Genomic DNA, 12,944 nt, shown 5'->3' with positions numbered 1-12,944 from the left:
CCCACATCGTAGCAGTGTCTTGACTAGTTCTGCAAAACATAAAAATCTAAAACTGTGGTGATGTGCAAACAATGCTTCAAAACCTGCAGAGCAGGGGTCTCACTGTGAATTTCAGTGACTGGCTATTTAGTGCCTAGATTGTAATAAAATCTAATATGAAAGACAAAGAAAGAAGAAAATCTCCAAATAAATACTGGCAAGTAATTTTATAACTTCATACATCTCTAATAGGCAGGATTGGGTTGAAAATCTTAGATCCATGACAAGTACTGTACTAATAATCCTGTGTCAGTTTTGTTGGAAGAAATTAGGAATTCCAAAGTGTAAATGGGGTCATAAAATCTAATAATGGAAAAATCACACCCTATATATCAAATCAGATTGTCGGGGACTGCTTTCCTTACCACTGCACTGCCACAATGAAATAGTAATTCATTACTTGATCCATAGGGATGTAGCCATCCACCTGAATGTAGATTTCTTTTAGAGAAGTGTGGAACTTCAGAACACACTAAAGGATGATGTGGAGCAACTGCAGCTCCTGCTGCTGGGTGCTCCTGTAGTGAGGCACCAGCATGGTGTGAAGGATGCTGACAGGAGTGAAGGAAGCTGTGCCTGGTGAGGAAGGCTGGAACTTCTGGTCAACAAATGGCCATTCACTGGTTTGTTTAATGCTAGGGAAAACACTTTCTTCCAGGCTGCTTTCCCTCTGTTTGACAGTCTTATTAAAAAAAAAAAAAAAAAAAGGTGGATCATAAAGCAAAGCAGAGCTGTGCTCTGATCTGTTTCTTTTTGTCGGATTGCTCTGCTCTTGAGCCTCTGCAGTGGCTCATACAGGTGTTAACAGGGCTGGCAAAGGATTCTTGGTGTGTCCTGCCTACTGACACCCATTCATCCTTCAGTACCAGTGCCAGGCAATTAGAAATGGCTGTAAAGTTCTTCTGGTTCATAAAAATTTCCAGAAATATTTCCTTCAGTGTAGTTTTTTAGTTGAAATGTGGTGCAGACAGAGGCTAGGTATGTGAAATCCATGGCTACAGTAGTATGTTTTAAAGTCTCCAGGCCACAAATTTGTTCCTCTTGCCAAGAAGAGAGGAAAAATTTATAAACTGGAAAAAGAAATGAAAGGAGGTCAGGAACAAACCAGAAAAAAAGGAAAAGAAGAGCTAGAGAAATGCAAGCAGAAAAAAAGACATGTATTGTATTAATATTGCAACTTTTTAATCAATTACTGTGTAATTCTAACCTTATCTCCAAAACCAGCAATGATAAAACTGAAGGTTAATGAAGGGATCTTCATAAGTTAAATAAAGCCAGTTTTAAACCTTAGTCCTTGGCAGAAATAATTCAGTGATACAGTATATATGATAGTTATTAACTAATAATTATATTCTATTTTTTGTAATAGATAATATTGCAAGTTCCTAGAATACTATGTGGTAAGCACAATACAGATACAGAAAAAGATAGAATCCCTGATCCTGATAGTTTTGACCTAAACAAAATTAAGAAGCTTGTTTCATCATATTGAACATGAAACCGGAAATTGATCATGCTAAATACTTTTGGCAAGGCATTTCTAAACTGTTCTGTTCATCACTCTGGTTTCACAGCATAAGATTAAAAATATGTTTAGTTCATCATCTAAATACTGTTCATCCAAAAATTGTCACAGCAATATCACTTTCTTATAAACAAATGTGAGTTCTTTGTTAAAAAGATGATCTATTTTCTTTTCCTCCTTTTGACAAAATATGTCCTCTTCCCTGCATAGCATATTTTCCTTCTTTTCTACTCTGATTCAGTTTTTGTGAACTAAAATGTTTTCATCTGAGTAATTTAATTACATCTCCTGTTAGTATAATTCAGGACATTTAACATACATGTAAGAGTGATAGTTTTAAATGAAAAATCTAATTAAACCTACAAAACCTTTCTTATGAACTGAAGAAACTGGTAGCATTATAAAATAATTCTTTTTTTTCAAAACATCAAAATTGGTAAAAAATGGTTAACTAAGCTCTAAAATGTTTACTGCAGAGATAGCACTAATTCCAGTAAATAAGTGAAAAGGTGCTAGGTTGTATAAAAATTGGTAGCCTAGATTATGTAAATGTTACATTTAAAACCTAACAAGCAAATTAATAACTAAAATTTCTTCTTTAGTAAATAAGGATTCTCTTGGTAATGAATTTAATAACTTGTAAAATGGCTTAATGGAGCAACAATTTGTAAGGAAAATGTGTAGTCATTTAGAAGCTCTTAATGCTTGAGACAAAAATATAGGCATTACCCTTTTTATGTATGATTAGCAGATGTTAATCAAAACTAGATTTTGGTTGTTTGGTGGTCTATCTTTGTTGATAATAATAATCACAATGAGATACATTATTTTATGAAATAGAAAAATCTTTGGTTCATCATCCATGGAGTAAGTCCCGATGTCACAGCTACTGTTACAATAAATGGTGTCATGACCAGCAGAGGTAGAACAGGGATCAAAGGAGTGGGAGGCAGCTGACAGAGCTGAGTGCACAGGCTGAGCAGCACTGAAAGTTCTGTGCTCCTTTGATACAGGGATTTTTCAGGAATATTCCAAATATTATTTATAATTAAGCTCATCTCATGGGTTCTCTGTGTACTCTTTTTACCAAAATCTTTGGAAACAAGGTATCAAAAATTTATGAACATGTTAAATATGAATGGAGAAACATACCATCAATCAGTGAGGAGTCTAGCAGAAGGAGTGGAAAACAGCTTCCCTGAGAGGTTAAGAAGGTTAAGTGTTCATATGTGTATTTTCACAGTGAGTAAGCTCAATGCCATTTCATCCAGATGTTTCTGTACTGTGATCTGAGTGAAAAGTTGACAAGGTTCACAGGTTTCAAAGATCCACAGCTTAATTGAGCAGCCTACTAGCAGGAGTGTTAATCTGCTATAACATATCTTGATCAACTTGGGGAGATTTTTCTTACTGTCAGATTTTGCTAATTACAGCCCTTCTTGGTTCATCTTGGTCTGTAGTACCTAGAAAAGAAGCTTTGGAAATGTCAAAGAAACAATTAGTGGAGACAAAAGTGTCAGGGAAGAAAGCAGTGCAGGCAGAGCCTGAAATACCTGTCCAGATTTCAACAGTTCACTATACTGGAAAGGAGCCTTTTGTTTAGTAAACACACCATGTTTCATCACTGGAACAAGACAAATTTGCTCTTAGAGACAAAGAGAAGACACTGGAGAATATACATTTCTAGTCCTAGAACATATGCTCAATGTAATATCAGGTTTGTGTGTAAGGTCCATTTAATTTATTGAATAAAAGCCCTCACTACATTGAGATAGATGTCACAATTCTACTTCTAAGTGTACTGATATCTCTTGTACTTTAGATATTTTCTCTCCATTTAAATGTCATATAAAATGCCTATATCATATTTTGATTGTTTTTGTTATAATAAGATGAAAGATGATTCCCAGATTGGTAAATGTGAGCTTTAGATTTTAGGACAGAAGCATTGGCAACCTGTCTACATCTCCCTAAATCTAGAAGAATGGATTTAAACCTACACAGTTAAACAAGTATTGTTTAAACCTACACAATGATCTAGAACAGATCATTGCCCCAGAGGGGAGGCTGCCCTGGCTGCCCAGCTGCCTAGGAATCCCAGGAATTCCCATAAATATTCTTTCATTGTAGGAATTTTTTATTATAATGTTGTGCACTTATATGGATCAGTGTCTTGTTCTATTCTCTCAGCTCAGTTTTGATTCTGCATTGAGCAGAGCCCAAAACCATTGTGGTTTGTGGGTTGTTTTTTTTCTCCAAGTGAAAATATGCTTTTTTCTCACAGAAAGTATGCAATGGCTTGAATACTTGGTACCTTTTTAAAATGCCAAGGTTGATTTTGTACAAGAGAAAATCTCTCTGTGAAATTAAAGAACTTGCATTTCAATTAGCATGACCTTGATGAAGCTGTTGCTGTAGGGTTGGAAATAGATGATCTTTAAGACCCCTTCCAACCCCACTATTTTGTGATTCCATGATATTATTCTATGACTTAAAACTGAATTAGCTTTAAAGTACTCCATTTTATAACAGCTGCTAGTTTTTAGCAGTTCCAAGAGCAAAAATGTAAATAACCGTGATTGACAATTTTTCAGTAACATGCAGTGATTGGGGAAAATATTTTATTTTTAATAATATTAATTTCTAATTTTTTCCCATATGATTTCCAAAACCCAGAACAATCTGTTTTAAAGACCAGTAGTTTTAAGGTGCTCAGGTTGCAAGGCTCTTAAGCAAAATTTTTCATAACTTGTTTTATTCTTTGTCCTTTTCCGATTTTAACTTTACCCAAGCTGACATTTTTCTCAGAGTACTTCTACTCAAGTAATTTGAAGGTTTGGGGGGGGGGGGGGGGGGGCAGGGTGGAATGGATAAAGTATTATTATATCTTACTGTGAATGTTTTGGTTATCCAAACCTCATTGTAAGTTTCAAAGTCACCGGAAAATTTTAGATATGGAAATGCTCTATAGCTGTCCCCAGGATTTAATGCTTCTCCCAGTGAAGTCAGTACTGGTCCTATTCCCAGCTTCAGTGTGAGTGTCAGCCAAGGCATCCAGAATTACCCTGACCTGTGGAACTTAACATCTTGGTCACCCACATTTACAAGGAGATCTCTGCACTCTGGGGAGACAAAAACCTTTTTGAAAACAAAATAATGAAATACATGAGCCTAGAGGAAGGTGAAGGAGGAAAGTAAGGAGGCTAAAAATAAGGGAGGACAAAAAGGAGGGCAGTGAGGGAGAATTCACCTAGTTCATCAGTTTTACTTGTAGGTGCAGTTGGGAAATCCTTTCTTAGAGTCAGCATGAAAACTGACTCCAGCTCAGTGCTCCATCGAGCATATCCTTGGCTGACTTGCTTTGGTGTGAGCCAAACCACTGGAGTGTAGATGAGGGAAAGAGATGGAAATGCCAAATATTGGGATGCAGCTGTCTGAGTTTTCCATATAAAAGTCAGCAAAATACAGATCTACATATTTTGCAAAACTCAATCCATTTTCCGAAGGAGGATCATAGAATTAAAACAAAAACGTCCCAAAACATTTGTGAATAATGGCTGGATTGGGCTTTGATGCTCATTCTTACCTGACAGATGGCAAGCCCTGTCCATCTGGAGAAAATCATCCTCTCCTCCCAGCAACCATGGAGAGTATAGTTCAAAGCCTGTAGCCATATTTCTTAATTAGAAATATAAATCTCCTCATTAGTTTTTTTACTTCTTAGAATGCAATAGAATGTAATACTTTGATTAACTCCAGGACACCTATTCAATTTTTTCTCTTCTCTTTTCTTCTCTCTTTCTTAACTGGAATTTCATCCATTTCATATGTCATTCAAAAATAATGCATTCCCAAATTCTTTAACTTTCTGCTTTTTCTGCTTCATAGCAGTCCTGTCTCCACACCCATTCTTAGTCTTATCCAATACCCTGTGATGTTAATAGAGAAAAATTCCATCAAAATCAGCAGATTTGGGGCAGGCATGTTCTCTAGGGTATTAAATAACAGCAGGTAGGAGGCAACTATTAGACCAAGGGGAAAATCCTGACTTTTCCAGACTTCTTTTTAGGCAAATCGCTTAAAACCTTGGCATCCTGAGGTCCTACAATTCTCATACTAATGATGACACTCACAAAGAAAAAAAAAAAAAAAAAAAAAAAAAGCAATTAAGACCTTACAGGGCTAAAACTTGTGGACAATTTTATTCCTCCTGAGGACAGTCCCATAACATGGTGTGGGAAACTGGGATTTTGTTGTTCCCTATTGCTTTTCAGATTAGTCATTATTCAGTTCTTAGCTCAAGCTGGTGGCCTTCCAAAGGTGTCTGGTGTCAGTGAGGGAAAGGGAGTGAGGGGTAATGCTGGCAGATGTGCCTGGGTAATAGGAAATAGCAGGTTAAGCAAAACATGAAGACAGTGGTTGCTTGTGGAGAAGTTACTCAGTAACTTCAGGTAAGAAATCAAGGAGTTACTCTTTTCCCTGTGGAGGGGATGGTGATACAGAGGTGTGTGACACCACAGTTTATAGGGCTGCACAGACCTCTGCCTCTCCAAGGCAGCTCTGGAGCTTCAGGGATTTGAGCTCTGGATCATTCTACATTTCAATATGCTGGGACTCCCATGTTGATCTAGCACCAGTTCCATGTTTTCCCTCCAGAATGAGATCAGTTGAATGAGAAAGCCCTTCACACACCTTTGTGTGTCCAACTGTTCTCAGCAAGGGGTCTTTCTGTTGTGATATTATCAGAAGGTGGCAAAAGGAAAAAAAGCTAGACTTTGAAAAGAAATGTCAAAATCCATATTCTGCTGGAGATGACATTGAAGTCCAGGTGTCTATTGCAATGTTCTTCCATAGAAGGCCTGGTCAGGGGAAAAGTAGGTAAAGTGACTCTCAGCAGGGCAGTAAAGTTCCTTTTTTCTTTTCCTTTTTTTCCCTCCAAATGATTTCTTTCTGTAGGAATGCAAAGTAAAGCCAAAAGTCTCTAAGGTATCTTTTCAACAGACTTCCAATCTGTAATGATGGTTCCAATTGCCAAAATGTTTAAAAGGCTTCTGAAAGTCAAACACTGCAGAAATAAAACTCTTTCTCATGCCTGAAGAACTAGATTATACAACTTTTATGGAAATCTTCAAAATAGGACCATAACAAAAGTCTTGAATTTTAGTACATAACATGGAGTGCATAGATAACCAGACTAGACATTCCCTCTACCAGTTCTATAGAAAAGAGTTAAAAGGAATTGTAACATTATGATATCCAGAGTTAACATTTGTTTCAAAAAATAGGTTCTCATGACAGAAAAGATTTAAGTATTTGCTTAAATACTTAAGTAAATAAAGTAAATTAATTAACAGGAGATGCTGTTCTGGTTCTGATTCTAACAAAAGGGGATGAGCTGGTTATGCATGTGAAGGAGAAAGGTAACAAACATGTCAAGGTGACTTCCCTGTGCTTAGGAAAAGGAGAGGCTCTCTGAGAGCAGGAATTCATAAACTCAGGGTTTGTAGGTAAGATTTCATAAATATGTAATCCAAAGTAAAGGGACTTCAGGACATAAAGGAAGTCTTGAAAGAAAATGCTCCAGAGGAACAAACATAATCAGTCCAAGAATGGTGAAAGGGAAGAAGTTTAAAGGAGTTCTGATCACATGTTTGCCTTTACATTGGCCCTCAACTCTAGAAGGAAGCACATAGAAAATCAGATAGAAATTGGATTGGCTATAAATTAATTGTAAATCAATAACTAGCACTTGGCTAGGCACAGCACAGTACTAACTGACATTCTATTTCTTCTAAGTTAATATTTGTGATGTTTTATTATTATTTTATTATTAACTATTAATGTTTTTATTAACTCATTAATATAAATTTAGATATGTATACACTAACAGGAAGTACAATGTCATTTCCAGTTGGCTGTTCCTTGGGGAGGAGAACCAGCAAAAGATGTCACCCAGAAGATACAAAAGTTTTCTGCATCCATAATAATTTAAAAGTAACTAATTGGTAACTAATCCAGTACTGGGTAGGGACTCAGTCTAGAACAAATGTAAAATAAATTAGAGAGCCCTTAGGTGAGCTGGATGTTTGAAATCATTTGAACTTGACAAAAGTCATCCATAAGTGCCTAAAGAAGTGGATGGAAAAAGATCAGAAAAAAATTAAGTACTCTGAGAATTTGTAGAGAACAAGTTTAATTCTGGATGTATGAAAACAGCAAATACAGCACTACCCTTGAAAAGTAAAGAGCTGGAAAATTCTAGTTAAGCTAAAGTGTTCTAGACCAAAGTGATAATTAAAGAAACCATCTGTAGACATTTGGAAGATAACACAAGTATGAGCAATGTGTTTTTTCAAGGAAGGTTCATATCAAGCTCATCAAATTTCCTTGTAAAATGAAAAGCTCATTTAGATGACTAAAGGAAAAGATAACATAGGTTAACTCTGAGACAATTTGAATTGTATTAATGACAAGCAAGATAGGAAGATGTAATCTTGCTGAAACTGTTATACCCACAAATAGGACAGCATTGGAAGCCAAAGTGAAGGTATAAATATGTTGAGTGAAATCTTCAATACCAGAATAAATTACAGTGATAAAGCAGAGAACAGTAGCATTAAGCTTGCCATAGACAAGCAGCTGGGAGGGACTTCGGGAAAAAAAGGGCTTCAGGTAAAGATTCAAATAAATTGTGAAAGATTGGAGAAATCATCCAAATGATTGTTCAAAATTCACTGGAAACAGTACAGATTAGCACTAGGAACATAGGAACAACTAATTGTCTTAATATAGGATAGGAACAATTGGCTAGGTGGCTGATGTTAAAAAAGTAAAAAAAAAGAAAAAAGAAAAGAATTAAAGAATAGACATTCAAAATGACCATGGCCCAGAAGTGTCACAATGTTGGGAGAAGGCAGCCTCAGCTGAGATGTACAAACAGGAATGTGGCCCCCAGGATAATAATCCAGGTACTCTGTTCACAATGGGCAGTGTCTGGTGCTGGGCTCTGCCTTTGAAGCAATGTTGAGGTAACTGGAAGAGGTTTACAGGAGCAAGGATTTATCAATGGGCTACAAACAAAGATGCATGTGTATAGGGCAAGAAATGATCAGCCTAAATCAGCATGAAATTTTCTTGCTTAACAGTGATATAAACTTTTTAACAGGAATGACTGTGAAGTATTTGGGCAGATTGCCTGAGTAAACTGTGAAACTGCAGTCAGTGATGGTGCTTAGAAACAAGTCCTAACAGGTATTTTTCTCCTCAGCCTTTTCAGTCTTGTGCCCAGACAGACCCTGACTAACAGCTTGATCATATTTTTTAAGTTGTAACTACAGAAGGAAATTCTCTGCTATAAATTCTGTAACAGCTGTGGCCAGTTTGGTGCAGAAATACAACAGAAAACAAAGTGGGGAAATACAGGGAAATCAATAGAAGGTAAATATTAGGTTGTTGCATATTTTTCTAGCACTTATAATGCCCAAAGACTAAAGTGGAGAGGATCTGTAACATCACTGCAGTGAGAGTCCAAGAAAAGTAAAAAGAAATTGAGAGAGATTTTTTTTTCCTTGGGACTGAGGTGTAAGCAACTGATATTTGTCCTCAAATATGCTCTGTGGCAGAGACTTGAAAACATAAGATGAAATACTAAATATTGTACTTTCTGATTTTTCTCAAGAGGACAAGGCACTCCTGCAAGTTCTAAGCCTCCAGCTGTCACACCTGCAGTTGCTGTGGCTGCCTCTCCCTCAGTCCATGCTCTAAACTTTTGCAGACTCTGCTTCTCTCCCCAGTTTTGGCCAAAGTTGAAAAACTCACTCCTCAATGCTGTAAATGCTGTAGATCTTACTCAGTGTTGGATGAAAGCAAAGATCAAAACCCAAATTCCTTTGAAGAATTTCATGCTAGGCTTGTCTGTACTCTGTATTGTGACAGATGACAGAGCCAATGCCCATTTGAAGGCTTATTTATGAGAATTCTCACCACATCAACAGGCTGATTGAATTCAAAGGATGTTTCTGCTCACTGCTTCCTATGATCCCTCCACAGTCAGGAGTGATCAGGACAGGGACTATTTTGTCTGTGTTTGTACAACTCTGAGAGTACATAGATTATATATTTTACATTACTAGGAGCTTGAAAAGCCTAATACCTCAGGTCAATCTCTAAGCCAGGATTTTCTCACTTGTTTTATATATAATGTATTAAAACCTGTCTTGTGATAATAACTAACAGGTAAATCTTGTACCCTTTCTGTCCTGTCTGTCAGATACCTCTCTAATAACAGCTGCACCTCTAGGTGTGCATTAATATTATGAGCAGCAGATGTTGTTTTCCTGAAAATCCTATTTCTGGAAAGGTGCTGCCTTCAGTGCACAGTAACTTCTGCAAAAGTGTTTTGTTCTACTTCAGTTATAGGACAATGACAAAGAAATCATGACAGTGAAATTAATATCTCAGTGTTGTAGACAAGTGTAATCAAAGATGCTAAGGATGCATATTTGTAACTGCTTCTATATCAATACTTATTAAATATTAATACTTATTAAATATCTGGGGATCAGCTTTTAATTTATTACAATTTATAATTTTTAGACAGTTCTAGTGAAAAGCCCAGTGCTAGATAACATTACATCAATAATTAATCTACTATATATTTATATTTTAGTTGTGATATTTAACATCTAGATATCCTTAATCTGTAAAGATAGTAGGACACAAGGCCAGTGCATGTGAGGTGCTTCTGGTAGAGCCTGGAAAGAGCAGGTGATACACAGAATGCAAACTCAGTTGCAAAGTACTGAAACCAAACTTTGCTTTACCAAATTTCTCTTGACAAGTTGTACAAAGCATAGAAATAACAACTACAGATATTGTTTTTTACCTGTGTGACTATTCTTGGTCGGTTTAGACTTTACATCCCTGCTTTTTATTTCAAAGAAGGATCAGAAGATTGAAAGAAAAAAGGAATAAGTCTTGAATGAATATCAAACAATAGTGATTTATAAGTTTTTTCCCCCTGCTCTGATTTTAACATTTTTCCTGATGTTCTGACCAGCAAAATGCCACTACCAGTTTGAAGAGAGACAAACTCATTCCGTTATGACACAGCAGCTATGACAACCTCTTTTATTGTTGCTTAATGGTATGTTCAAGAATGTCAAAACAGCTTCCAAATATTTCTGGTTTTGCTGTCTCAGGGACATGAAAACAGCAGCTTCACTTGTACTGAAATATTATTCAGAACAGCTTAATACTTTGAGAACATTTCTTGGCATCTGTGTGCTTACCCATATTTCTAGTCATAAATTGTCCACCAGTCTTTAAAAAGTTGGACTCTTTAGGGCAGACAAGTAAGCTATACTCAATAAAACAGAAAAACAGAAGTGCTGATTAATTGAATGTGGAGACTAAATTCTTGGTGGTAACTATCTAAATCTTCATTTCTCATTCACAAAAATCAGAGAATTGTCCAGCTCATCATGACCTGTGGTTTCCATTTGAAATGACTGTGCATGATTGCATCCTTTGATATAAAATGACTTTTGAATAGTTTTTGGGAAAGTGGTGCCAAATCATAAAAATCACCATAATAAATGGCATGCTTATCAGCAAACTTCAGCAGTCAGAGGAAGGAATTTGCTGGACACATTAGATGAAATAGAGTTTAAAAAGATTAGGCAAAATCATTATAAGCTTTCTTATATGTACAGTTTGGGAAAAATACAATAAATCATTGGATCATAGAAAAACTCACATTGGAAGGGAATTTAGGATGTCTCTATGCCAACCTCCTGCTCAAAGCAGGAGGGTCAGACCAGATTGCTGAAGGCTTTGAGCAAATCCAGCTGGGGTTGAGTCCCCCACTCCAGGATGGTCACAGCTCCTGGGTCACCTGCTCCAGTGCCTGACTGCCCTCAGGGGAAAAACTCCAGAGGTCTGAACCTCTTCAGCTCCTGCCCAGTCTCTGATCTCCCCAGCAGGGAAGAGCCTGGCTCCCTACATCTGACAGTCTCCTCATGGGCCCTGCCTGGGGCTGCTGTGATCCCACAAACCCTTCCCTTCTCCAGGCTGAACCAGCCCAGCTCCTCAGCCCCCTGCAAGGACATGCTCCTGCATTTACCATCTCTGTCTCTCTGCACTCACTCCAGTGGGCCAGATCTTGTGTTGGAGCTGCCAAAATATACAATAATCTCAAACTCAGAAAACTATTTCTGTCTCCATCTTCCCCACTGTAGAAGAGCAGCTCATGAGGTGACAATCTGAAACTTTCAAAAGGCAAATCTGGTCCCAGGTGGAATACCACAGGTCTTGATTCCTGGTCTAATGTTTTTCTCTCATTCCCATACTGATATTTCTTTTAACGTTCTTAGACTCACACCGTTTCCCATTCCTCAGTCTTGTATGACAAATCAGTTCAGATTGCTGTCTACCAGAGGTGCAAATGTGTATTTAAATTTTTCTTTTCTTTAACTTCCACCTCTGTTTGCTGATCCAAATAGAAGTCTTGCTCTGCATCAACTGACCTTGAGAATGGCAAATAAAGCAATGGCCAAACCACACTGCTTTGATTCCAGATGACCTGAGGGCTAATAGGGCCTTTATCCTGCTGCCAGAACTCACTGTTCAGCATCCTAATGCTGGACTGAGTTTTGGTGCCTTTATAGGCAGTGGAGGCTAGAAGAAATGAAAATTAATTTAATCAAAATTTATTTAATCAGAACCACTTGAGGATGTTAAGAAAAAATCAGTAGAATGAAACTGTCACTACCATGATAGTTTCAACATAAGACAAATTCAAGTTTTTTCACTTTTTAGATGCAATGCCTCCAACATGAGGCTTACTTCAGAGCACATTTTTTTACTTCTTAGTGTTTGAAAGAAAAAAATAAAAAACAAACAAAAACCCCTCCCAAAAGTAGGGTAAAGCTGCTAATTGCTTTGGCTGCTCTGTGCAATGAAGAACACACAGAGTTTCTGTAGCTGTCCAGGCCAACCCTGACCCTGACCTGCTGAAGCAGCTGCCTGGACTCACATTCTACAGCCCATGAGAAGGGAGGACGTGCCTTCAATATCCCAACCTCTCACCAGGAAAGGGCAAGCAGATTGCAATGTGCATTGTGAGAAAGGGAGCCAAGGAAATCTATGAAATCAAAGGGAATTGAGGGACCCCAAAATTTCACCTGTGATGGAAGGGGCTGGGTACACCACAAGGCTCTGTCACACACTGACTCCTCCGGGCCACCTCTAGCCATTTTAATTTGGCCTTCTGAATTACAAAGACCCTCAAGAAAAGTTGAATTTGGTAAGGAGATAAAGGCAATCCAGCCTGGTCCACTGATTTTATTGTTGTGTTTTTAAGCTGCAGAGGACCATTATT

This window comes from Erithacus rubecula (genome assembly GCF_903797595.1).
Source record: "Erithacus rubecula genome assembly, chromosome: 3".
Taxonomy (NCBI): Eukaryota; Metazoa; Chordata; class Aves; order Passeriformes; family Muscicapidae; genus Erithacus; species Erithacus rubecula.
This window is presented reverse-complemented; position numbering follows the sequence as displayed.